The sequence below is a fragment of the Centrocercus urophasianus genome, unplaced genomic scaffold (genome assembly GCF_019232065.1).
Source record: "Centrocercus urophasianus isolate 14NV4802_14NV808 unplaced genomic scaffold, USGS_Curo_1.0 seq_10, whole genome shotgun sequence".
Classification (NCBI taxonomy): Eukaryota; Metazoa; Chordata; class Aves; order Galliformes; family Phasianidae; genus Centrocercus; species Centrocercus urophasianus.
Window position 1 is genome coordinate 75,209,688 of NW_024884142.1, and position 25,592 is coordinate 75,235,279.

The 25,592-nt window shown below is 39.2% G+C and overlaps 1 protein-coding gene across 5 annotated transcripts in view; it reads left to right on the forward strand.

Annotated features, from left to right (window-relative positions):
• The window catches only part of DAAM2 (dishevelled associated activator of morphogenesis 2), a 189,922-nt gene that overhangs the window by 15,288 nt on the left and 149,042 nt on the right, over positions 1-25,592 (forward strand). For 2 of the 5 annotated variants that reach the window (XM_042830440.1, XM_042830432.1), the window contains exon 1: positions 11,042-11,249. The exons of 2 other annotated variants lie outside the window; for them this stretch is intronic. The gene's annotated coding sequence lies outside the window, so the exon portion shown is untranslated. Of the gene's footprint in view, positions 1-11,041; positions 11,250-25,592 lie in introns of those variants that run through there. One more of the 5 variants, XM_042830468.1, reaches the window with a different exon arrangement.

A 25,592-nucleotide genomic window follows, 5' to 3' on the forward strand; every position in this document is an offset into this window, starting at 1 on the left:
TCTCCATCTACAGTTTTGACCTCAAAGAAAATGTCTCCTTGTGAGTTGACAGGCTTCAGAGAAAAAGAAAATCGTATTTTTCCAGCCATCCAGGTTAATTAATAGAAATAGCAGTGGCTGTACCACTGGCTGAAAATCTAAAAAAAAAGATATTTTGACTCTCTTTGTTGAAATGCAGGATTGGGATGGGTCTGACAGAGTTCTGAGGTAAAGAAAGTGAGTAAATGAACGAGTGAACACAGCTGTAAGGTGCTATGAAGTTTTTATTCCTGTGTGTTTGGGATGACCACATTACTCATAAGTGGTTGAGCCTCAAGTGAGTTACTCAACTCATCCCAGTTTAAAAAAAAATAAAAATAAAAATAAAAAATGCTTATTTGCTTTTAATTTTTACGAATTTGTTGATTTTAGTAGTTGTTTGCCTTGCTTTTTCCTCTTTTAGATGATATCAAGTCAGAATAGGATTTAGTTATATGGTCAATATTGACATGGTTAAAATGTGCACAGAAGGCTTTTGAAAAATATGTAAGGATCACATGGTTGGGTAGTGAGATGCTGTGGATCTGGCTGTTGCAAAAAATGCAAAATTAAATAGCCAGTGTGTCACAGCAAAAGCAATGGTATAAAAATAAGATCTGCTTAATAAATCAGCTTATAGTTATTATATGTTTCAAAATAGAGATTTGGTGAGCTGCTCAAATTCATTTTCGGTGGATTGGAATGAAAAATTGTTACAATTGTAAGCATCATAGGATAAGCTACCCTGCATTCAGTCTGAGGGGTAAGGTATAATGCTTTGTGAACTGCACGAGAGGGCTTCTCTTTAGGGAACATAAGGATAGACTGACTCATGAAATTATAATACAGGGAATGAGTGCAGAGCGACCTAGGGTCCTGGGTTCACATGAGGGTTTCCCCACATAAATCAGGTAGAAAGGTTTGGTTGAAACTTCTTTCTGTGAGTTAAAGGTCAGAAATCCTAAAATGTAGCCTAATATATATCAGTGTGATGGAATCCCAGGCAGCAGGACTGTAGGTGAGGAAAGAAATATCAACGTCAGCAAAGTAGGAAGAAACTGTCTTGCAAGAAAACTGATTGATTTAGGTTGACCCTGAACTGTGGTGTTGTTTTGAATGTGTGTGAGGTCTCCCAGAAGGGGATATCTTTGCCATTACGAATGCTCCCTGGAAGCATAGGAAGGACTGCAACAGAAGGAGAGACCGATGTTAGCATGAAATGTTTCTCCAGTCTGTGCTAGCAAATGCCTAAGAGTAACTCATCACAGGAATTGGATGATGAACCAGATGTGAGCTCATGCACCAGGCTTAGTGGGCAATGCAACAAGAGCAATGCTGTGGTGGATGTCTGTTTCAGACCACCTAGTGAGAAAAACAAGTAAACGAGACCTTCAGGAAACTGGAAGAGTCATGTGGTCAAAAACACAGATACTGATGGGGATTTTAACCATCATAACATCTACTGGAAAGGCAATATAGTAGGGCACAAGTAATCCAAGAGGGTTCTGGGCTGTACTAATGACAGCTTCCTAATGCAGATAGTAGACAAGCTGAAGACAGGAGATGCTCTAAATGGACCTGGTATTTACAGACAAGGAAGAAAGGGATGGGGATGTGATTGTCCAGAGTACCCTTAGCTGCAGTGACTGTGGGATGGTAGTGGTCAGGATTCTGAGAAGAGGGAGCAAGATGAAAAGCGACAATTTTGCTTGAATTTCAAGAGAGCAGCAGATCTATTCTTGACTTGAAGAATCAGGAGACATGGCCCTTGGGAGAAGAGAGTTTCAGGAGAGTTGGTTGCTTTTTGAGCATCACTTGCTCCAAGCTCAAGGACAGTCTGTTCTGATGAGAAGAAAGTGAAAGAAAGGTGAGACGATGCCTACATGAATGAGCAAGTAGCTTGTCTTTAGAAATCTCAGACCTCTGAAACCAGTTGCAAAATTCAGGAATATTTAACCTCAATGGAAGAGGATCAGATTAGAGAACATTTTAACAAAGTGTAAATACAGAGGTCACTGGGACCTGTTGCATTACACACATGAATGCTGAGGGACCTGGTTGATGTCACTGTGAAGACACTCTTCATTACCTTTAAAAGATCAAGGCAACTATGTGAGGTTCCTGAGAACTGGAAGAAAAGCAACTCCTGTGTTTATCTTCAAGAGGGACAAGAAAGAGCATATTGAGCACTACAGAGTACACAGCCTCATCTTAGTCCCTGGGAAGGTGAGGGATCAAATGTTCCTAGAAACTATTTCCAAACATATGAAGGACAAGAAGGTGAATGGAGGTAGTGAGCATGGATTTGTTAGTAGAAATTATGCCTAACCATTCTAACGGCCTCTGTAATGAGAAAACTGGCTTTATAGATGGGAGAGAGAAATAGATGCTGTTTGTCTTGACTGTATAGCACTTTTGATACCTCCCTCTAGTATCCTTGTTGAGAAATTGAAGCAGTGTGGGCTAGATAATTGGACAGTGTCGTTGCTTTATAACAGCCTGAGCTACTGGGCTCAAAATGTTGTGGTTCATAGTGAAAAGATCAAATGAAGGCCATATTTATAGTATATCCTTGGGTGAGTGCTAGGGTCCAAAACTTCTTAACAACTTTGTTAATGACCTAGATGATAAGACCAAGCACACCCTCAGCAAGTTTGCAGACATCATAAAATTGGGATGAGTGATTTTTAAATCAGATACTTCTGTTCAGAGCCACCTCAACAAGTATCTCGTGAAATTCATCAAAGGGAAATGCCATGTCGTTCTCCTGGGGAGGAATAACATCATGCACCAATATAAGATAAGTTGGTTCAACTGGAAAACAGCTCTGTGGAAAAAAATCTGGAGTCCGGATGGGCAACAAGTTGAACATGAGTTTGAAATGTGTCTTTGTGGTAGATGCCAACAGGGCTGGATTAGGAAAAGCAACGTCAGCAAGTCAAAGGAGGTGATCTTTCCTTCTTCAGCCTCGATGGGACAAATCGGAAGTGTTGCAACCAGTTCTGGGCTCCTCAATACGAGAGAGCGATGGACATACTAGAGAGAGTCCAACAAAGGGTCACAAAGTGATTAAGAGGATGGAACAATTGACATGCGAGGAGAGACTAAGAAAGATAGGACTGTTTAGCCCGGAGAAGAAAAGACTTGAGGTGTATAAATAGCTGATGGAGAGGAAGCAAAAATGTAACCAGATGCTTCTCAATGTAGCCTGGAGACAGGACAGGAGTTAACAAATTAACTGAAATACAGGAAATCCCTGTATTCAAACATTAAAGCAAACAAAACCAAAACGAAAACAACAGTAGCAACGCTTCTTACTGTGAGGCTGGTCAAATATAGGGATGGTTTGCCCAGAGAGGTTGTGGAGGCTTCATGCATGGAGATTCTCAAAATCCAGCTGTATTGTGTTCTAAGCAACCAGCTCTCATTGCCCCTTGAACTGGCATATTGAAATAGAGAATGGCAGAGGTCTCTTTCAACCTCAGCTACTCTGTGATTCTGTTTTTTTCCCTCATGACTGAGTCACAGTTCAGTAACTGCGGTCACAAGTGGCACTCGTACTGGGGCCAAATACTATTTGGGTTATGTTGTCTTACATCCTCTTAAAATAAGTTATTCCAGGGCAAAAGTGAGGAACTGTGGCAAAGATTGAAGTTTCTGGAGTTTGGATAGAATGACTTCAAGTGCTATTTATAATTTGAGTTTGAATATCAGCCTTCAGTCCCTAGAGTTTCTAATGTGACGTCTTTCATTAATATCCAATTACACAAAAAGTAAATAAATAAATTAGTAAATAAAGAAATAAACAAATCCTGACCTTACCCAATGTCGATAGGTTTGTGTTAAAACTGATTTTGCTATTTCAATGGAAAATGGGGTTAATCAAGTGAAAACAAGATCCTGTGTTTCTATTATCCCCAAAAGACTACCATTTCTATGAATAACCTTAATGCACTCATAGAGGAACTGACTATTTTAATATTGTTTATCTTAAAACAGCTTAGTTAAACGTCATCGGAAGAAAATTAGGATAATGTTGCTTTAATAATATTTCCTAAAATGGCAGTACAGCAGCGTTTGTGGGATGTCCTGGAACACAATAATTTGTCTTTAATTAAAATGAAGCAAACAAACAAACATAAGAAGCAACAACTAAAAACAACCTAATAACAAGCAAATTGGCTGACTGATAGAAGTAAATGATTCACAATAGATCTGGCCCTAACTCCTGGAAGTTATTTCTCTAGAGCAGCTGGTACAAAGAATTCAGAGCCAATTGTTCTGTATCAGCTGAAACCCATTTTGTATACGCTGATCACACTCGGCACATTTTTTTCCCTCTAACATTGATAACCTATGATCATTTCCACATACTTAAAATTAATGGGTAGAGCAACCAATCAACAATTTTTCCATAGTGCAGATGTAGTTGTTGCAGATGTAATGGTACATGTGAAATACTTGCTCTGGATTGGATTATGTAGTATGCTGCAAACACCATTGAGTGCTTCAGCAAAGAAGCATTTAAGTTCTTTCTTGCCTCTACATGCACGAGTAGTACCCACTGCCTACATCTTCTTACACTTAGTGTCATGAATGTGCTTAGAATCCCTCTGGTTTCAAAGTGATTTAATCAAAATACTGGAAGATCAGCTTTCACTGAAGTTAACAGAGGCCACACAAGAACTTGGTACAGATTTCTTCTATAATTTCTTTTAAAAACTACAGGAATTCTAGAATATTAGAAAGAATACTAGGAAATTAGGAAGCTAAAAGGAACTCTTTATTTGCAGTTGTTTCTCCAGAAAGCTATCTCTACTGTCACATCAGCTCTACTAAATTGTCTGAAGGTGGGTTTTCCCTACATGATGAGGTCCTTGAATACAGAGAACTTAATATTGAGAGAAGAGCAAATTAGAAATTATGCAAATCATTCAGGTTAGTTCTGATTTTCATGTGGGGAATGGGAGAGGAAATCCTAAAAATCTCAGGAACCGGATTTTAGTTATCACTTTTTATTTTCTTAAGCGTTCATGATGTTACCTACATTCACAAGGCAAAAGGAATATTCCACCTGCTGTGAGGTGTTCTTCAACACAGAGCAAGGTTACAGCAAAAAGGGCTTTACTGTGCCTATTTACTGATAATCCAGGTGTGTTCAGAAGGAACATAACTCCTAATGGCTTTGAAACTGTAAGCTCCTACTCTTGTTCTTTCCACCCAGTCACCATTTAAACAAAATAGAACAGAATTGTATCCAAGCTTTGCTACAAGTTTTAGTACAGCTGTTGTCATCCAGTTTGAAGGTCAGCTTGATAACTTGCATTTGACCACATTTATAATCTAAACTGGAAGCACATAGGAAATGATAATCTAGTAATGTTCTTGACTTTATGCTCTAGTTTTTCTTTTTCCTTCCATACTCAGTCCTTTATTCTTCCAGAATGGCCACCAATTCAAGGAAAACTTAATGTTTCCTCCTCTGTGTAATTTAGAATCCTTCAGGGCTTCAGTCTGTTAAGGAGAGTTTGTGCATTCATGAGGAGAGCTTGTGCATGAAGTCTAATTGCACCTAACACTTCATCATTTTAAGTGTGCTTTCTATTTCTCTCATAGAGCTTGTAGCAATCACAGAGTAAAAAAAATAAAAAATAAATTAAAAAAATTTAAAAAAGCATGAAAACTTTTTTTCTATGATATTTCCACTGTACAACAAATATTGTGAAGTCATGTGAGCTAGACCTCAGTCCTCACAATCTGCAGCACTATTTACATGAGCACAAAGAAAGTGCAAAGTGCTGTTGAATTAAGGTGGTGTACATTTTTTGTGGATGTAAATTATTTATATGAAGTATAAAGACTGGTGAACCAGTTGCCAGAGCTCAAACTCAATCATATTTCTGTCAAATCGAGTGATAACTCTCCAACAGTTGTCTTCAGAGATGTGATTCTTGTTAGTATCTTAAATAAGGAGAACCCAGATGACCGTACAGCTAGCTGATACATGAAAATCACATTTGCTAAACTTCACATTCTTTTAGCTAAAACAAAGTACATTCTTTTGCTCACAGCTTCAATTTCCTAGCTGCGTATGAATATGCATTGAAGAAAAATATGTTTATCTGATATAATTTTTAAACATTAGCACTTTACATCTTCGTACTCTTTTGGAAAAACAATTTCATGAGATTAGCTACATTTCTCTAGGTGACCAGTTTCTTTTCTGGCATGTGCAAGGATTCAGGAACAAAAAATTACTTGGGGTTTGCATACATAACTCTTAAAAATAATCAGGATCAGTGCCTACTTAAATATGTGCTGCTTTCTTGGCATACACCAATATTCTTCTGACTCAGGCTGCCAATGATGGAATTAAATATTGCAGAATCTGGGTGTGCCCCTCTTTATGTCCCAGTCAACCACTTCACATAGAAAACTGTGTATTTTTTGCTTCCAGATGAACTCTCGGTCATGCTGGTAATCACATATGTACCTCTCAGCACTCCAGTAGACCATGGGTGCTCTGCATTCCCACTGAATTGCACTGTCTTGAAAAATTCAACAAAAATGTCTTACAGCTTTCTTCTTCCTAGCCTTCACCCATTACTGTCAAGCAGATTCCAAGAGAGCAATTCAGCATCTTTTGCATAAAAGTAAGGAGCCACATTTCCTTAAAACTTTGTCCCAATTCCAGGACTCCTAAATACACAGGAATTCCTGTAAAGACAGCCAAGTGTTCTCCAGGAAAGTGTGTGTCACAGATTAGGGCAGATTCTCTGTGATGGAAGTTATGTCCAGGAAAATGAGTGTGGGTTAATATCGGTGCAGTACAGGAAAATAAACACCCAGAGCCTCAAAGGCCAGAATAATGAGGTTGGCCATAAAATATTGAAACCAAATGCCATTTGCAATTAATTGCTGAAATATGGTCAGCTGGCTTCCTAATTGATTTCAGCTTCTTACTAAGGGATCAGTGCTTCCAATTAGTTTGCATGTAAACTTCAGAGAATATTGAATAATCAGAGCTTAGCTCTTCTGCAATGAATACACAGTAAACGAATGTCCCCTGCTTGGCATCATAGGTGGAGCCAGGACTTGTTCCAGTTGCTTTTCTCCACTGATATGTTACAAATGTCTCAAAAGCACGCAGAACTGGCAACCTTGAACAGACTTTTGAAAGAAGTGAGTTTTCTAGGTGGAATAGGAGTGGTGTAATAGCTCCGTCACCAGTATTGTAAAGGAAAAGGATGTTTAGCTGAAGCTCTCTGTCTGCTAAGGAGCTGTTTCAAAACCCATGAGTAGCTTATTGTCATTTACAAAACCTCAAGGTTGTTCTAAGTTGGTAACAGAGTCTTAATGTACCTTGATCAGTTGTAGGACCACAGAGAAACAGGCAGTTCGAAGATAGCCATTACTTTTTCACTCTGGTTTTGTGCTAACCGGAAGTCAACCAAAGCAAAAGCTGGCTGAAATACTTGCCCCAAAAGCAAACAAACAAACAAAAAAACACACAAAGAGAACCAAAACCAACATACAAACAAAAACCCCACGTAGTAGTAATATTGCTTTGCGTGGTACAGTGAGGAGATGCTCTAATTATTGTGTGATATTTCAGAGACTGAGAAACACATTGAAACAACTTCTATACAGAGGGTATGAAAGTCTTGCTAATTCTTTAGCCTGTAGTGGCAAAGCAAAAGACTTTGACTCTGTATCTGCACTGAGTGGTGGTGTCAGGCATGGAAGGCTGCCTAGCTCACAGAGCCATGGTGTTTAAACCCATTGTCAGATGAAGCAGGCAGCCTGGCACTTGGTCTCTGCTCACAATGGGCACTTTTGTTTTTAGATTAATATACCCATGTCCTTTTGACAATGGATCAAACAAACAGTTTGAATCTTCAGAGGCAGAGCAGCATCTCACAGAAGCTTTTGCTTCTACATTGTATAAGAAATCTGCTTTTGGAAAGCACATAACAAATTTTGGTTTGTACTTCCCTTTTCTCTTGTCCATTCGCTCCTTGTAGGACCCTAAAAGGACTTTGTTTAAATACGTCTAAATATTTGACACATTTGCTTCTTCTGTTTTGCAGCAATTAGTTGTGACTTTGGGGATATGTATATCTGCATTTTGGGACTGATTTCTTTCATATAAGGGAAAAACGAAAAACCATGAGAAAGAAAGAAAATATGGGGAAGTTTTTAATTTGATGTTGTCAGTTGGCATCAGAGACTTCACCCATGGTGCTTATTAGGTTTTGGGGTTGACCTTGGTGGTTAGAGTCTAAAAATGTTTTTAGAAAGAAGGAGGTATTTTCTTTGATGGTCTTATTCCTAAATTCTCAAGGAGCTGCCTGTTTAAGTATATTTGTGCAGTCCTGAGATGTAGACCTTATGCTGTGTGCTGTTCAGAAAGAGAAACATCATTTTTTCTTGTAGCTTCCGGTTTTGTTGTGTCCTATAAGCCAAACGCAACAAAATAGTTTCTATTAAAGGCCAGCTCTTCTGGAAGAGGATTACTCTGCAGAACCAAACATTTTTGCAAACTGCAACACTTTGCAGGGATGTATCAGCAGTTCAATATGTACTAATAAAAAGCTGACTTCTCTGGTATCTTTCATCCCAGGCTGTTATTAATACAAACATTGAATTATAGAGCACACAATCTAATGTACTTTTCTGTTGTTGGGGAAATAGTCACAGAAAGAATCAATGATTTATCTAGTTTAATGTACTACTGACTAAATATCGAAGCGTGCAGCAAATTTTGAATGCTGTGTCTTTATTCTGTTTAATATACCACACATTTCTCCTTCAACCAGTAATAGAAACCAGGAGTTGTGCTGTAACCGTTAGACAATGCTCTGTCAATGGAACATCCAGATGCTGCAGTGAGAGGGGGGATGGCTTTCACAAGGATTTGTAAGAACTCTAAGGAACAACATATGTAAGGAAGAGCAGATACTCTTAATTTATCTTCATATTTATAGAGATTTGATCATTCTGGCCCAATGACACAAGCCTGTTTCCTGCTGGGCACATTCTGGTGTTTTGCACATTCTCGTTTTGTGTTTGCAGAGTGATGGAGCACCACTTTAGTTTCCCACAAGACCCATTTTCTTTCCATCATTGGTCTTTGCCTTTCAGATCCACATCTGCTGCAGTGCCTCACTCTGCCTTCCTGTAGACAGGCTCTGCCTATTTTGAACATATCAGATGAACTTTAGCTGAGACGTCAGCTGGTTGATGAGCTTTGCCTTAAAATGAGTTAGTTTTGTTAACTTTTAACTAATGAGCAAGACAAAGGCCATTTATATTGGTTATGCTGTGTCACAATAGAGTGTGCTAAGGTGAGGGAAATTGTTTTGGTAATATGAGCCTACCTAACCTTTCTACCTTGGCCTGCTGCTGCATGCTAGTCTCCAGAGCTGGATACAGACTATGGCTCCATATCCTTGTCCACTGGAAGTGGAGAATATTGGGAAAGTGGGAGAAGGAAATAATTAATTATTTCTGCCTCTCTCATCTCTCTTTTTCCAATGAGAAGCTGAGGGAATAGAGGGCAAAGGGGGGGTATCAAGCCACTCAAGAAGGGCCAGCAAGGGAAGGGGAAAGGTAAAAACCTGTGTCATGCAAAAGAGGGAGAGAGGGAGTGAAATAGCAGAGACTTGGAGGATAAGATGAAAGAAGTAGCAGGCAGAGATTGAGTGGAAATTGAAGATTAATAGACCAGTAGAAACATATGAATGGAAGGGGGCTCTGACAATCGTAAGATTTCATCTGATTTGTATGTGTAAATCATATCTTTCCTGGGTTCTACGTTGACAAACGCAAGAGCATAGTATAGCTCATGTCAGAGGAACACTGATGGGTCCCCACGGTTTTATATAAAGTTATTAATATGAAGATTATAATTTGGTAGCCTGGCTGACTAGTTTACTTACATCATAGAATGTATATGTACCTACAGTGAGAGGATACCTGCTGGGCCTGTTTGTGAAGGAGCATTAGTACTGAAAGGGCTGGATTCTCTGTTTTTTACCCACTTCCTTTCACCATAGAATCAAAGAAATGGAAAGAAATCACATTGGGTTGATAGCAGCAAGCACCCATCCTGTGACTGTTGTGCATTGGTGTATGTCAGGACAGAAAAGGGAAGACAGTGCTGATTTGTCTCCACATTGTTTGGTTTGGCCTGCTGATCTGAAGGTGATATTTTTCCTGTGTAACTTGCTTTCTCTGCTTGTGCCATTATATATACATACATTTGTATATATATGACTTTGCTTTGTGATATGTGTTGATTTGTGTTGTCATCATGAGAGTTCAGTTATTGTAATGAAAAACGACTCATGCTCACAGAGAGCAAACCATCTATTTCCATGAATTACAAAGAGAGAGAGAGAGAGAGAGATTTTGCAGATGGTGTTACTATCTCTGAAACTCGGAGTTACTGTGTAACAGGGAATGTGATTTCTCCCACTGCAGACAGCAAGACACACGAGGCAGACAGCTCCCCCGTATTCATCTAGCTATTAATATAAGACAGAGTTGAAAGTGAAGTCAGAAGAAAACAGGCTGGTTTAAGCTATCTAAAGATAGAGAAAAAAAAAAAAAAAAAAAAAAAAGACTGAGAAAAGAAAAACACACACAAAAATGGGAAATTAAGGCTTTTTACTTAGTTAAGTCATATCCTCACCGTACAATCCAAACGATCTGTGCTGCTAGAGGGCATTGCCAATAGCAGTGCAGGGGCACTCAGTGCAGAGCTGTGGGGTCGCAGGGAGGCACTGCATCCCACGGGGCTCCCCACGAGCTGCAGAAACACACACAGCCTCTGCAACTCTGGGGACTGGGAACGCCCAACCGCGTTGCGGAGTTGTGTAGAGAAATAACCCTCTGAACCACAACCAAATCGCAACACCCGAAAGCCTTGACTGAAGGCTGAGCCGTGCCTGCCAGGCCGGAGCTTGTCCCTTTAAGAAAGTGCAGCACGGTAGCAGGGGCCGGCCCTGCCTCCCAGAGTCCCGGCGCTGGAACTGGGCTGGGAATGGGAAGCAGTTCCTCGGTTGGGGCCGGAGAAGCGCTTGCACAGCTTCAGCCCCGCTCACTCGGCAGCATCCAGCGCGGGGGAGAGAGAGCGGCGCAGCGCCTGCCGCGGGATGGACGTTCCTGAGCACTGAGCTCAGCCGCTGTAAAAAGCGAGTAGGAAAATACGCGGCTGGATGAAATTGGTAAGTCTAAACGAAAGGCACATCCTCCACCTCGGGCTGTAGTTTTCCAGTCTCTTGGTTTGTAATGCTTTTTGCAGGCCGCTTCTTTAGGTTTTTTTTTCTCTCTCTTTTTTTTTTTTTTTTTTTCTTTTTTTCCCCTTGTCTTCTAAGCTGAGCAGCTGGGAAAACATGGAGGCAAAATAAAAGTGTAAAAAATCGTTCAGTGTTTGTCAGCTTTTGTGCTCCTGTTTTGAAACTCTCTTTTTGCATAGACGCCACGCTGCAGGAGCTGGGATGGGGAAACCAGCAAGTGTTTGTGTAGAGGTGGGGGCTGAAAGTTTCTAAGAGTTGTAATTGGCTTTTTTCGTGGACATGACTAAACAGGGAGATTTAAAGAGGAAAAAAAAAAAAAAAAAAAAAAAAAAAAGAGTTGTTTGAAGTGATTTGTCATTTACTTTTCCAGAGTAAAAGCAAATCTCGTCCTGAACAGCTTTAAAATGCAGTCAGGTGGGTTTGGCAGGAATAAGAATCGTCTTTAAAACTATGTTATCAGTGGAAACCTTCATGCAAAAGTACTACTGAGCAATTGCTGCATATGTATGTTTGAGTTTAGCTAAATCCATTGGCAGCTCTGAAGAGCAGAGACATTACATGCAATTTCCTCTGCGCTGGGCAGAGGGCGGTGCTGCTGCGTCTGGCACGGTCCTCCCTGTGCAGCCGCGGAGCTGGTAGAGGCCGGCGAAAAATCGAGGAGAGAGAAGATGTTTTAAACAATTAAAACAGAAATTGTTCACATATGGACAGAACGACAGTGTGTAACATCCCGTCAGAGCAGTCGGATTTTTTAATTTTGTTAAGAGCTTATGTTTTGCTTGTTTGTAAGGTGATTATTTGACTTACAAAGAAAAATGTAAGTTCTGATGATCCACTCAGATTCTAATTAGAAATTAGAGCCTGATTATATTCCTGTTTCCTTTTGTGGAAGGTGCTGAGGGGTCAGCTTACTTAAAGAAAGAGAGGAAAAGCATAGAATCTCTTGACATATATGTTGCTTCAATGATGGTGTGGGTAATAATGAAGAACTTGGTGTTAATCAAGCTGTAGACTAAGGAGGGCAACAAGGCTTGTGAATGGCTTGGAGAATAATGCCCTACAAGGAGCGACTGAAGGAACCTGGGCTGTTTAGACTGGGGAAAAGGAGGCTGAGGGGAGACCTTATTGCTCTTTTCCAATATTTGAAAGGTGCTTACAGCAACAGCAGGGTTGATCTCTTCTCACTGATGACAGGACAAGGGGAGATGGCATCAAGTTGTGCCAGGGTAAGTTTAGGTTGGATATCAAGACAAACTTCTTTACAGAAAGGGTTGTTAGGCACTGGAATGGGCTGCCCAGGAAGGTGGTTGAGTCACCATCCCTGGGTGTGTTTAAAAACCATTTGGATGTGGTGCTCAGGGACATGATTTAGTGGAGGGTTGGTAGAGTTGAGTAGTATGGTTAGGTCGTGGTTCAACTCGATGATCTTTAAGGTCTTTTCCAACCTGAGTGATTCTATGATTGTATGAACTAATCATCTAATGTAGAAACATCTTCTGTATTTGGCACAAATGCACTGCAGTGGTTAGAGATCTGTAAGCTGAACATGAAGACTTTTAAACCCTGATCACTAAACTTTCTAGTGCCAGGTAGTTTGGGGAAGGTAGAAGCATCTGTACAGCCTTTTTCATAGATATCTCAGTACTGCTACAAGGACAGGGATAATTGCACTGTATTCTTGCTCTGTATAGAGAAGAGTTAGAGAATACAGTAACAGAGTGTCCTTATCTGTGTGTATGATATTTGCATGTGCACACAGATGTTAGTATAATAATGCTCTGCTGCTCTCTGGAACAGGAATTTGGGTTTCCTTAAAAAAGGCTTTAAAATGAATTCAGATATTGTTTTAACCAGTGCAGTTCTACTATGAATAGAGAAGGATCGGAGCTATCAAGTTCCTGAGTTGTGCAACATCTACTTGAACTTGGCATTTCTGTTATGACCAGGGGCTTTGGTCATCGCTCAAGGCACAAGATGTTTCTGTCTGGCTTTATTCCTGTTACTTAACAATCACTTGCAGAGGAGTGGAAAGATTTACAGGTTCAAGTTCTTAATATGAGGCATGCTGAACAAAGCAGATTAAAGGACCTGAAATGACCACATGGATTCCAGTCATTCAGACTCCCAGTCTTTAAACCTCATTGAAGAGTTTAGACTGCTACTACATCAACTGAATCAGTGGAGTGAGTGAAGAAAGTCAATTTCCTCATCTGCAAAGGCTGTTAAGCAGTTATTTTTAGGCAATGATACTAATATCACAGTGTCCTTGTGATATTAGTAGCTCACACAGGAAAAAAAGAATCATTATATTCTTCATTGTTCACTGCAGGTATGAATGGCCCTTTGAAATCATTTACTGGATCAAGGGAAAGATTTGTGTCTTTCAGCACATCTCCAGGAACTAGTGAGATGTCTGACTGATGTACTGAAGAACTTTTTCTTTTTTGCATTCCTTCAAGAGGGCTACTTGATGGGATTAGTCAGCAGTACCCCTCCCACTGTGAAGGACGTGACACACCCGTTGGCAGTGGAGCAAGGTTACTGGGAATACCGATAGAGCTGTCAGGCACTCTGAGAAACGTTAGACACTAGCAGATGCTTCTCTTGGTAGGAGGCTTTTTTATTCATTGAAAGCAAGTTATCCCCACAGTCATTGATGTTCAGCTGAGGTCTTATCAGCTGCATCTCCCCTCTGTTGTTCACCATGGTCTGTTTGGTACTGTGCTTGAACTGATTGCCATTCTAAAGTATAGTTTTTCTGCTGGCCTATTATTTCCAGTTGCAGTGTGTATTTTATACACAGAATATACAGTTTGATGCGACTGGTCCTATTCCGTTATTACTGTGCTCTTTGGAAATTCACTTCAGGATGTATTTTATTTTGCTTCTGAGTGCTTTTCTTTGTGTTGCAAGGTCTGCTACAAAAGTAATGTCTCATGTATTATTCTGTTGGCCCACAATGTCAGAGGTGGATGTTGGTGGTATGACAGAGATGTTGGATCTTCCCACCAGTGTGCCATTATGTTTTGTTTCTGTGGCAGCTGGCAGCAGAGGGGCAGTCTGACAGAATAGTGTCTGACATGGAATTGTTTGTGAAGCAAAGGTGTTGTTGAACTCCTCAATGCAGAAAAAATTGCTCCTATTGATATTCATTGGTGCTTGCTGCACATTTCTGGAGACCAAACAGTGGATGTGAGCCCAGTGAGGCAGTGAGTGGTGCATTTCAGCAGCATCAACAGTGACAGTGGGTTACTTGCACTGGTGTAGATGTTTACAAGTGGCATGCAGGTTCTTGTTGGTGCTGGTGGAAATGCAAAGCTAATGGTGGTGACTGTTGAAAAATAGCATTTTTAGCTGAGAATTTGCTTTGTCAAGCAGTGTTATTGTCCCCTTTGTATTTGGTGTAGTTTCCATGGAAATAAGTAGGGGGTATTACTTTGGAAGTAACCTTCTTGCATTGCACCTGAGAATACTGTTTGTAAGTCTGTCAGAGGGTGGTGCTGGGGTCATACGATTAACTCCTCTAGAGCCTTCCAAATATTAGCTTAATTTGACATGTATTTGTAAGATTTAAAATCTGGTGAAAATCCACTTGTATATCTATGCCAAATTGAAGAAACAAATTCCTTTAACAATTTTTTTTTTTTTTTTTTTTTGGTAGAGACTGCTCTTCTTACCCACCAGTAGATTGTTGTGATGTTGGCAGTGCTATGAATTCTGTCTGCCATTGGAGTGTTTGTCTACTACTTGCTTACGTTGACAGTAACAGTGCTGAGTTAGTCTAGCCAGAGCAAGACTCATGATTAGTCAACAAATGCTGACAGTTCATTTTCTAGTATTACTAGTTTTGGTCATTGTTTTGCTGATTTTCATGTTCTTGTTAACTCAGCATTGAGCACATTGTCGTAGTCTCATTAAAGACACTTATTGTGAAATCCTTTCTCAAAGTATGATTCTGTCTTCCTTTAGACTTTCAGACTCCATGAGATCTGTGATGCTCATGAGTGTGAGCTTTTCCTAAGGAATTAATTTCCATCTTCACTTTTGTATGGCTATCATCTTATATCTGAAACTATTAATGACTCAGCTTTTCCTTTGATTTGCCTTTTTCTTTTTCCTCTTCTTTCTTCTTCAATCTCAATCTGTATGATGGTTTCAATTGAGATAGGGGTAATTTTCTTAATGATGCCTGCTATGCTTTGGATTTAGGAGAAAAACAATGTTGATAACACATTGATGTTTTAGTTGTTGAACAGTGTTTATATTAAGTCAAGGACTTTTTTGCTACTAGTGCCACCCTGCCAGCCAGGAAGATAGGGAGGAATACAGCCTGGACAGATACCCTAAGTGGCAAAAGGAATGTCCCATACCATGTGATATCATTCTGAACAATAAAACTGTGGAAATTTGGCTGGGATACGGGGGTGGCTGCTGCTTGGGGACTGGCTGGGCATCAGTCAGAGAGTGGTAAGCAATTGTGTAGTTGATTCTCTCCCAAAATCCCACTTGGAACGGGGGAGCTGAATGAATGGCTGTGTGATGTTTAGCTGCCTGCTAGGTTAAATCATAACAATCCATTATTGAGAGATTATTTCTTAAATGTCAAATACAGTGAACAAGAAAGCTTTCAAAAACTTTTAGTCCCTCTACCAATTTAATTATGCTTGCAAAAACATGGTAGTGACCTAATATATCATTAAATAATCACATTTAAATAGTGTACTGACCTTGCCAACCAGTAAATCAAAGCAATGGCAAAATCCTTTTTTTTCCCTCTTTGCTACGCCCTGAAAGCCATGAAATAATCTTCTGAGCACTTAGTAAAAGTATGAATCAAGTTGATGTGTTTTGCAGCATGAAGTAGGGAAAAGAGTCGTGAATTTCTAGACCTCTAGGGACAAAAAAAAAAAAAAAGGCCATGCTAAGATCCTTCTTCCTTTTTTTTTAATAATCAGATAATTTAAAAAGGCCGTGGATTGTAAAGGTTCCATATGAGAAGAAAAGACAAAGTGGCAGCTGGCAATGCTGCTACTTAGCATATGCTGTTCTTTTCAGTGTCTTCAGTGGAAGGTCTGTTTGACTCTTGGGAACTGCAGCTTATCTTCTTGTCAAATTATTCTTTTGGAGGTTTTAAACTGATTTAAAGAGGAAGTGCTGAAATGTGGATGGGCAGAAGGATCAGCAATTAATGAATTGTCCTTTGTACCATGTGGCATATAATGCAATATCGATGTGCAGCAGGGAGGCTAAAGGCAGTCTTTACAACTGCCCTTCCTAGTGCTTCTCATTTGTGCTGGAGTTGAAACAATAATAGGGCATTCTGTGGTTGTACTGCCCAGACCATGTGTCCAGCTCTGCAGTCTCTATAAATGTGTCATAGCCTGTAACTTTATTTATATCTGTTAGCTGGCATCATCATATAGGCTCTGTTTATTCTGAAATCCACAGAAAGTACGTGAAGAAACACTACAATTTCATTTCCCAAAAGAATTTTTTTCAGCAGCTGATAAAACCTAAGCTCATGCCAGATGAAAAGCTCCCATGTTATCATTTTCATTTAATTAAATAAATAAACTCCAAATCCCTTACAGCAGCAATTTTATAAATACTATGCATGTGTGTTTCCATGTATGTGCATGCATACACTGGTGCTTCACTCTTGCATTGCCAGCTTCTGCCTTTGACAGCAGTGTGTGTATTATACATTTTTGGGTACAAGACATAGTGATGCAGGGGAGATTTGTCAGAGTATTTTTTCCTTTCTTAATTTTTTTTTCCTAACAGTTTTTATTGTAGTTGAAAGAGAACCAAACCAAATAAAAGCTTCGGCGCTCGCATAAAAATTGGGATTATTTATTAATTTATTTAGGAAGAAAACATTCAAAAGTATGAATTTTATCCACTGCTAGGTAAACAAAATGTTTCCGGCAATTTGATACGTTAGTAAAATAAACAGTGAGTAAATGAAATTGTCCAATTTGTATCTGTTAGAAAGCAGGAATCTGGATTTTCTTAACAGAAGGGTACACTGTGAGCTGTGGATAATTATCTTTTGGCATCTGTATTGACCTGTTAAGTGTGGATCCCAGTAAGAAGAAGGATTAATTCAAGAAGTCTTGATGGCTTAACTGATGATTTGGATTTCTATTATTTTCATTTTAAGGAGGAAAAAAAAATAATGATTTAGTTGTGCTGAAAGGTGCAAAACTGACAGCCTTGGAAGGCCACAATACCTTTGTTCAGTTGCAGAACAAAGTGATGTTTTGAACTGTGGCTTCTCCAGTACTGCTCTTTAGTTTTGTGGTTTGGTCAACAGAAGATCGAAACTGAAGTTTGAAATCTTTCTGATCAACTTCTGTTTTTTAATTTCTCTACATTGTCAGATTACCAGCAAGGATTTGATCAGTCAGTTCTGATGGCTTCCTCTATAATCCATTTAGGTAATGCCAAGAGAGGTCCTTGTGATCTGTTTGTTTCAAGGGACAAATAACACCATGGCAAACTGGCTCAGTTATTAGGAAAGTCTTGATCAATTGATTTCAGTGGAGTAGCTATCAAGTGGGAATGATTTTTGTTTGTTATAAAGAATGGATTCAGGCTAGGGACCTGGTGGAAGGGCATACTGTATTATATTACAAGCCCTCTGAATCATTCAGTAATCTTACATGGTTTTTCAGTACTCTGCTTGCATTACACAAATCTTGAACTTTTAGGCTCTGTGTTCTTTAATTATATACAGAGACCCTTTGGAAAGTTGCACGTGGGCTTTTGCATTTAGATCATCTGGAAATCAGAGAGTGTGAACTGTAATAGTTTTCTTTCAGGCTGAATGTGGGATGAAAGGACTGTAAGTGACAGCGGCACAAAGGCTGTGCTGGTAACTAGAAGGGTGTGTAATAACTTTAGCACAGACTAAACTTTTGGCAGGATGTTGTATTAAAGAAGATACTGTTTGAAAACATTACACAAACATATTTTCATGTGTGTATATATCTTGTTCCCTTTCTTTTTCCCCTTGAATTTAATTGCCCTTTAATTATACTCTCTGTTGGGAAGGGGGTGGGAGGGTCAGGTCCATAGGGGGAGGAAAAATATTTCTGTCTAAAGAGTTCTTGGTTGTAAAAGCATATCTTTTTTTTAATGAAAGCTGTTTTTTGTTCTTTGTGCTGTTTATTTTTTAATTACACTGTACTCAGATTATAGAGTGAAATTTGGCTAGGGAATTCCAACATCTCCTTTTTTTTTTTTTTGTTCATTTTCCTAACTGGTCTTTCATCACCTAATATTGTATAGTATTTGGGTTGGAAGCTGTTCAGAGGTTTACTTATTTCAATCATTTTTCCTCTTAAGAAAATACCCCCAAACAAGAGGTTCTAGTGATGTTAGGTTTCAGTCAGTAATACGCTTTTGCTATCTATGCAGTGTCCTGCTTAAGGTAATTGACTTGTGCATTCCTTATAGGTGAGATTAAGATGAAAAAATGAAAATGTACTACAGCCAGGTTCTTTTTGTCTGTGTCATTCATGCTTTAAAGACACCTTAGTTAGATGGAAAGAACGCAACTTCTGCAGGGCTTTAACTAGAGCACAACAGTAAATACAGAGAGAACAAGGAGTGTGACTGCTAGGATTTGAAGACTTGAGCTCCCGCTTCCCACTTTGATCTTCGTGTCCCAAGGCCCAGACAGTCCAAACAGCTCAGAGTTCCTTTTCAGCTTGTCAGCTTGAGAAGGCAACCAAATGACAGAAATAATCACGCACCTGACGTGCAAAAGTCTTTGTGAAAACGTAGCTGCTTGTACCTCAGCAATATTTGAACTGTCTTTAAAGTCTTGCCTCTCATCTTTATTCAGTGTTTACGGAAGACTTTCTCTACTTCAGTAAGATTTGCCGATATGTGCAGGTTGCTGTGGAATGCATTTGTTACGTTGTAACCTTTAATTCTCTAAGAATCAAAGATCACCAGGATGGAACTCTGGTATGGGATACTTTGCATCATAGCCGAGTTTCCAATCCAGCCTTGAAGTTATTGATTTTTGTAAAGACTTAATTTAGAAACCACTCTGACTTAAAAATGCTAGACCAGCAATGGACCAGTGCATCATTCTCAGCACTCAAATTTCTCGTAGTCATAGGGAACTACTGAGTTACCCAATAGTTCTAGTGATGCTGATTTTTTGAGGATTGCTTTGTGTGAGCCACAATAGAAAAACCACTGGAACAAACCAAAAGTACCAGAATAACTTTCTGCATTAAAAACAAAAAACAAACAAACAAAAAAAAAACCCAAACAAACAAAACAAAAAACAAAACAAAACCCCTAAAAAACATTACGATTTTTCCGCTTCCTCAAATATGAGAGATCAGATCAGATAAACAGTTTTGGTATGTGTGGACAGGGCTAGATAGCTACTGCTACAAGACAGTGCGTGGTAAAGTGTCAATATAAGGATATACAATTGTATTAATAATTCTATATGTATATATGACATTATGAGACTGATGGCTGCTTTAAAGTTGTACAGTTTGGAAGGCCTTATGTGGATTTGATTCTACTCATGGCTATATGTGTGGAAGGGATATACATGAAGTTATCATGCTACTTGGTTTATTGAGCCCCTTATCCCAGTGTCTGAAACTGTGATTTGTTATGCTGTGATATGATCCAAAATAGAACCACAACTTACTGTAGTGGGTTCTTTCAATCCCTTGGGAATGTTTGTCTGGCTTAAATGCATAAAACTGAAATGTGTAATACAGAGCTGCAGCTTATAGATCAACACTGACTCCATTTGTGGGAATCAATGAATACCTCATGTTTGATGTGCTGTGGGGGAGTTCACAATGAATGAATTCTTATGTTACAATACTATATTTTTCAGGCTTTTGCAGCTTTATGTATTCTGCCTTTTCTTCCATGTGTAGAATAGAGTTATAATATCCTGTGTTTTTCAATATAGAAATAGAATGTGTAAAGATCTCTCCTTGCTGTCTTTCTTTAATAGTTTTGGAGCCTTCCTTCCAATAAAATTGTAGGCAAGTCTGGAATAAGACAGATAATCATTTCTATACCCATCTGCATGTTTCACAACTATGACTTAAACAACTGTTTGAATTAGAAGGGATCCTTGAAGGCTATCTGGTCCAACTCCCCTGCAATGAACAGGGATACCTATGAGCTGGATCAGGGTACTCAGAGCCCAATGCAGTCTGACTGTTGATTCTCTCGGAGCGCATCTGCCACCTCTCTGGGCAGTCTGTTCCAGTGCCTCACCACTCTTTCTGTAAACAAACAAATCCTTTTTCTTTATACCCAATTAAAATGTCTCTTTTAGTTTGAAGCCATTGCCCCTTGTCCTCTCACAACAAACCCTGCTAAAGAGTTTGCCCCTTTGTTTCTTACAGCCCCCCTTTAGATGCTGAAAGGCCACTCTCAGGTCTGCTCAGTGCCTTCTCTTCTATAGACTGAACAGCCTCAATTCTCAGCTTTCTCAGCCTGTCCTCATAGGGGAGGTGTTTAATCCCTTGGATCACTTTTATGGCCCTCCTCTTGACTCCCTCTAACAGGTTCGCTTCTCTACTGTACTGAGGATGCCATATCTGTACAGAGTATTCCACGTGAGGTCTCAACAGCACAGAGTATAGGAGCAGGATGCCCTCTCTCAGCTTTTTTGTTTAACTAAGGTTCCTCTTAATATTCTAAGATTCTCTTCACCCTTTTATGGTTACTTTGACAGCTGTAACTTCTGGATGTAGGTCTGTGAAAATGACTTCTCATGGTCTAGTATAACGATTGCAAGATAGATGGAAGATTTCACATCCATGCTGTTCTTTGCAAGTGGTCATAGATATACAGAACTTCAGTTCTAATTCAGTCTTCCCCTGTGATCCAAAATTTTATCTGAAAATACTGAAGTCCCAAGAAGTAAATAGATTCTGCTCCAAAAATCCCCTTACATTTACCCCTTTACTAACTGACCTGATACTATTTTGGTTCTACTGCATCACATCTCTTTATTTTGCTGTTACTTTTTCCTGCTTTGACTCAATCAGAGATGAGATATACAGGACTGAAGAGATCTTCTAAATCATAGAATAGGGCTTTCTGCAAGTGCAGAAAACTGTCTTGTGGGATTCCCTTAGTAAATTTATCAATCTCTGCCTCAAAATGAAATGGCTTTTGCTCTTTCTTTTCCTGCTGGGAAGCCATTCAAGAGCCTCACTCCTCTGCTGTTTAGAAATCTGCTTCTGATTTCCAAATTAAACTTGTTCGTGGCCAGTTCATGCCCATTTGGCTTTGTGCCAAGGTTGGTCTACTAGTTTTTTGGTTTTTTTTTTACAATCCTCCTTTGATCTGAGCATTCTTAACTTTCTCTCCTTCTATCTTTTTCCCTAAGAACTGTATATAATTGAAATTATGTTTCTTCTTACAGTACTGATTATTGTGTCAGTGTAGTTTGGTTTGATGAATTCTGCAGCTTTTTAGTCTTTTCTGTTAGCTCTCAGATACTCATAAACAAAAAAAGGTGACCACTCACACTTTGCTAGACAAGTAGAGGATAATTCATGTTAACTCTAGGATCAGGATGATGAGATGGAAGGAAGCAGAAAGTGGCCTGCATGTTTTTGCATCTTGAAAAAGAGCTTTCATGTGAACTTCATGAAGAGTGAGTTGTCGCTGAGAATCTTCCTTATCCTGGGATAGGCAAAGGTATTGATCCAGTTCTTTCATCCATTCCAGCCTCTCAACCCTCTGTAAAAATCCGTTTGAAATGAACAAGCTGATAAAACCTTCAGAGGGAATGCAGTCCACAAATGAGATTTAGAGGGCAAACTTCCAGCCATTTCCTCAGAAGGAATGAAGTGACTCCCAGAGCCCCACATGAATGCCTGGAATCTTGCTTCTTCAGGGCGCATCAGGAGTCCTGAGAAGAGCAGTCCCAGGCCCAACAGAGAGCTGAAGCCAAGGGCCCATAGTGGGAACCTCCTGCTGTCAGGATCCCACGCTATGCTGCAGTTGAGGGGCAGGCATGGAGGAGAGAGAGAACTCAGTACGGTTTGCTACGACCTTGTCATGTTCCCAGGCAGCTTGATTTCTGAGCAATGGGCTTGGAACTTCTATGAGTGCTTAGTGCCACCATTCACAAAGCGTCTTTAAGTCCCAAAAAATCCATAGAAAAAAAATTTTTTTAGTCCGTTCAGCATGCTACTGATCTTAAGTGATGTAATTAGGGCTTGATGTGTCATAAGAGATAACTTTTTATATAACAAAGAGTGTTTATCAAACCCAGGACTTTTTGTAGGAAAGTACCAGCCTTAGTCAAACTTTCTGAGTTTGAGGGTGTAATTTTTGGGCACAAGGACTAAGGGTGGAGCAGAAGGAGAGCCAAAACATAGTATTTGACCCCTGGATTAGGATAGGTGCTAGCTAAATAGGAGAATAATGGTGTTTGGTTTGTATTTATCGTACTGAGGTGAATGTGGTGATTCTGAGCCTTTCTGAATACGGTAGTGAATGTTGTGTCTTTTCCTGTGTTGAGGAATTATTTTTGATTAATGAAGGAATTAATTTTCTTTTCCTGATCAAAAAAACAGGAAAAAAGATTTCTCTTCTAGCTCTAAGTAGAGCAATTATGTTCCAGGAAAAAAGGTGTTGCAATATATTCTTAAAATTCAGCAGGACTAGCTGGGGTAGCTAGGATAAACATACTCAAGCCATTTTCTTCTATAAACAGGGCACTGTTTTATTGTCTCCATTACTCCTGTGGTTAAGAGGTATGCACACACAGCTACAGCAGCTTGTTGCATTGTGCTGTACTTGCATTCCCTATCTGACAGGAGTTTACCAAGTAATGTAGCTCTGGAATACTCCTGGAATGATGGCGTGCAGGACTGGTGCCAAAGAGCATTTGGGGCTTGTTCACCAAATAGTAATTCTAATTAATTCTTGTTCCTCTCCATCAGCAGATGTATTTAAACAACTTGTCACTCATTGCCTGAGATGCTGATGACCATAAGCAAATACATTTAAAATTGGCTTTGTTTGGTTATATACTAACAAGCAGAATCAGTCTTTCTTTTCACTTCCATCCCAGGGATCTCCAGCAGGAAGAATCTAAGTTCACAGGTAAAATATGCCTTCAGTCCCAGCATAGACTGCACGGAGTTAGCTGGTGTTGTCCTGAAAGCCAGCCTACCCTTTTGTTGTCTTACTACAAGCCCTGGCAGTCTCTTGTTGGTTCTTTGGTCATTTATAAAATCTGAAAGGTAAAGATTGGTCCTGCTAATACAAAAAAAAAAAAGTTAAAAAATATTTCAATTTTTGGAATTGGAGGATATGCTTTGATTGCACTATATGAAGGTCTCCTAAGATGGAAAAGAAGTGACATTCCTTGAATTTATCGTATGTGTGCTCCCTCATTGCAAATGTGTGACAGGATTTGGAAGAGAATGCCTTGCTGGAGATTTTTATTAGAGTTACTTTGTCAAGATTAGTTGAACTTTCTTCCTGCAGAATCCCAGGGATAGAGTTCATGTAGGACAGGCGAAGCCAGAAATAAGTGTAATATCCATAGAAGAAATCAAATTGATGGATTCAGCTTCCAGGAATGAGAAAATTCCTTTATCTGCTATTACCTTCCATGATTCTGGGCAAATGTGGGGTTGTTTTTATTGAATATAAGGGTATTGAATACACTTGAGTGGATTAAAACTTTGAGGGCCTGATGCTGGGCATTCCTTCTGTGTTTTCTTTACTTTCTCAGTAAGTATGTACATCTGTGATAAACTGTGCATGGTACTGTAATGCTCATTTGCACGTGAAGCTTTAGTTCTTTGTCCATAGCTCTTGGTTGTTATTCATGCAAAAATCAAAGGGAACAGACCAAAATTCTTTTCTCCAACAAGTAAGCATTTCCAGGAAACAACGATATACCTGAAATATCGTGGGCATATGATAATACTAATGCTAGGGAAAGGGGAGATTTCATAATCAATGCAATAGGCAATTTCATCAACAACTTAAGCAGAAAGTGCTTTCTGCTCAGACCAGAATATCCATAATTTAAATTAATGAGGTCCTCATATAATGGAAGACTTTTGGGCCATCAGCCTCTGGATGTGTTGCCTTGATGTAGCCTGATCAAGATCTTTGTGTGTCGTTATCGAACATGTTCATTTGCCGTATCAAGGTGTAGTGCTTGAAGTGCTTACATAAGTAGTAAAAAAAAAAAAAGTGTATTATGAGAGTTTCATTATTAAAAAGAGTTTCAGTGATGTGATGTTTTCAGTAGCATTGTTTTTTGGAGTGACTTTTTTCCCTCTGATGTTAGCAGCCTGAAATTTAGTTTCAAAGTCAATTCTCCTGCTTTTCTTAAAAAGGACTTTTTCCATTGATGTTTTTGTCCATGCCCTTCTTGCTTTCTTTTCTCATTGTGTGTCTGATATTTATTCATGGAAGATTTGTGTTCAGCTGACTGTTTGGTCAGTTCAGTCATGCTTCCTGGTAACAACACCAGAGGCATTTAACGTGTTTCTCATGTAAAAGTCAGGGTTTCCCTTGACTGAATTGAACAATATTCAGTAACGAGTCTGGTCTTAGAATCGACAGAGCTGTTATCAGATGTGGAGGCAAGGAAACTCTCCTTGCAGATCTTATGCAATATTTCATCATGTCATATATAGGAATTTTCCTCTAAAAGACAATTGAATTTCGCAGTTTGATGGGAAATGGACTACATCTGTTAATGGACTAAGAAATAATTACAGGTCAAACAAAGTTTGCAAAATGTGGTTATACTGGTAAGATTTGTTGCTTTGCCACTGACCTTTTGTTATGTAAGATTCTGATCTTGAAACAGATGAACTTCAATCTTTTGAATCAATTATGCAAGTCTGGCATTCATACCTTGCCTTTGTGTGGAAGTATATCTATGTGGAAATTAGATCTTGCAGTATCTACTTAATACACGAGATAATGATTCAAACAATACATAGAAAACAGTGTTATAAAACTGACTTTAGACTGGATGTTATTTTTATTTTTATTGTGAAGTAGGAATATTGGTAATTCTGGAAACAAACATGTTGCCATTTCAACGTTGTGCAGATGGGTGCAATTTACTTAAGTTCTCTCATAATCAGCAAATAGTTTTGCCTCGGATCTTTTTTTTTTTTTTCCCCTCATTATGAAGCCTTAATTTGTAGAGAGTGTCCTTTTTAAGTGGTTTTAAATAGAGTTCTGCTTTCCTGAGGCAAGCTGCAGTGCCACTTT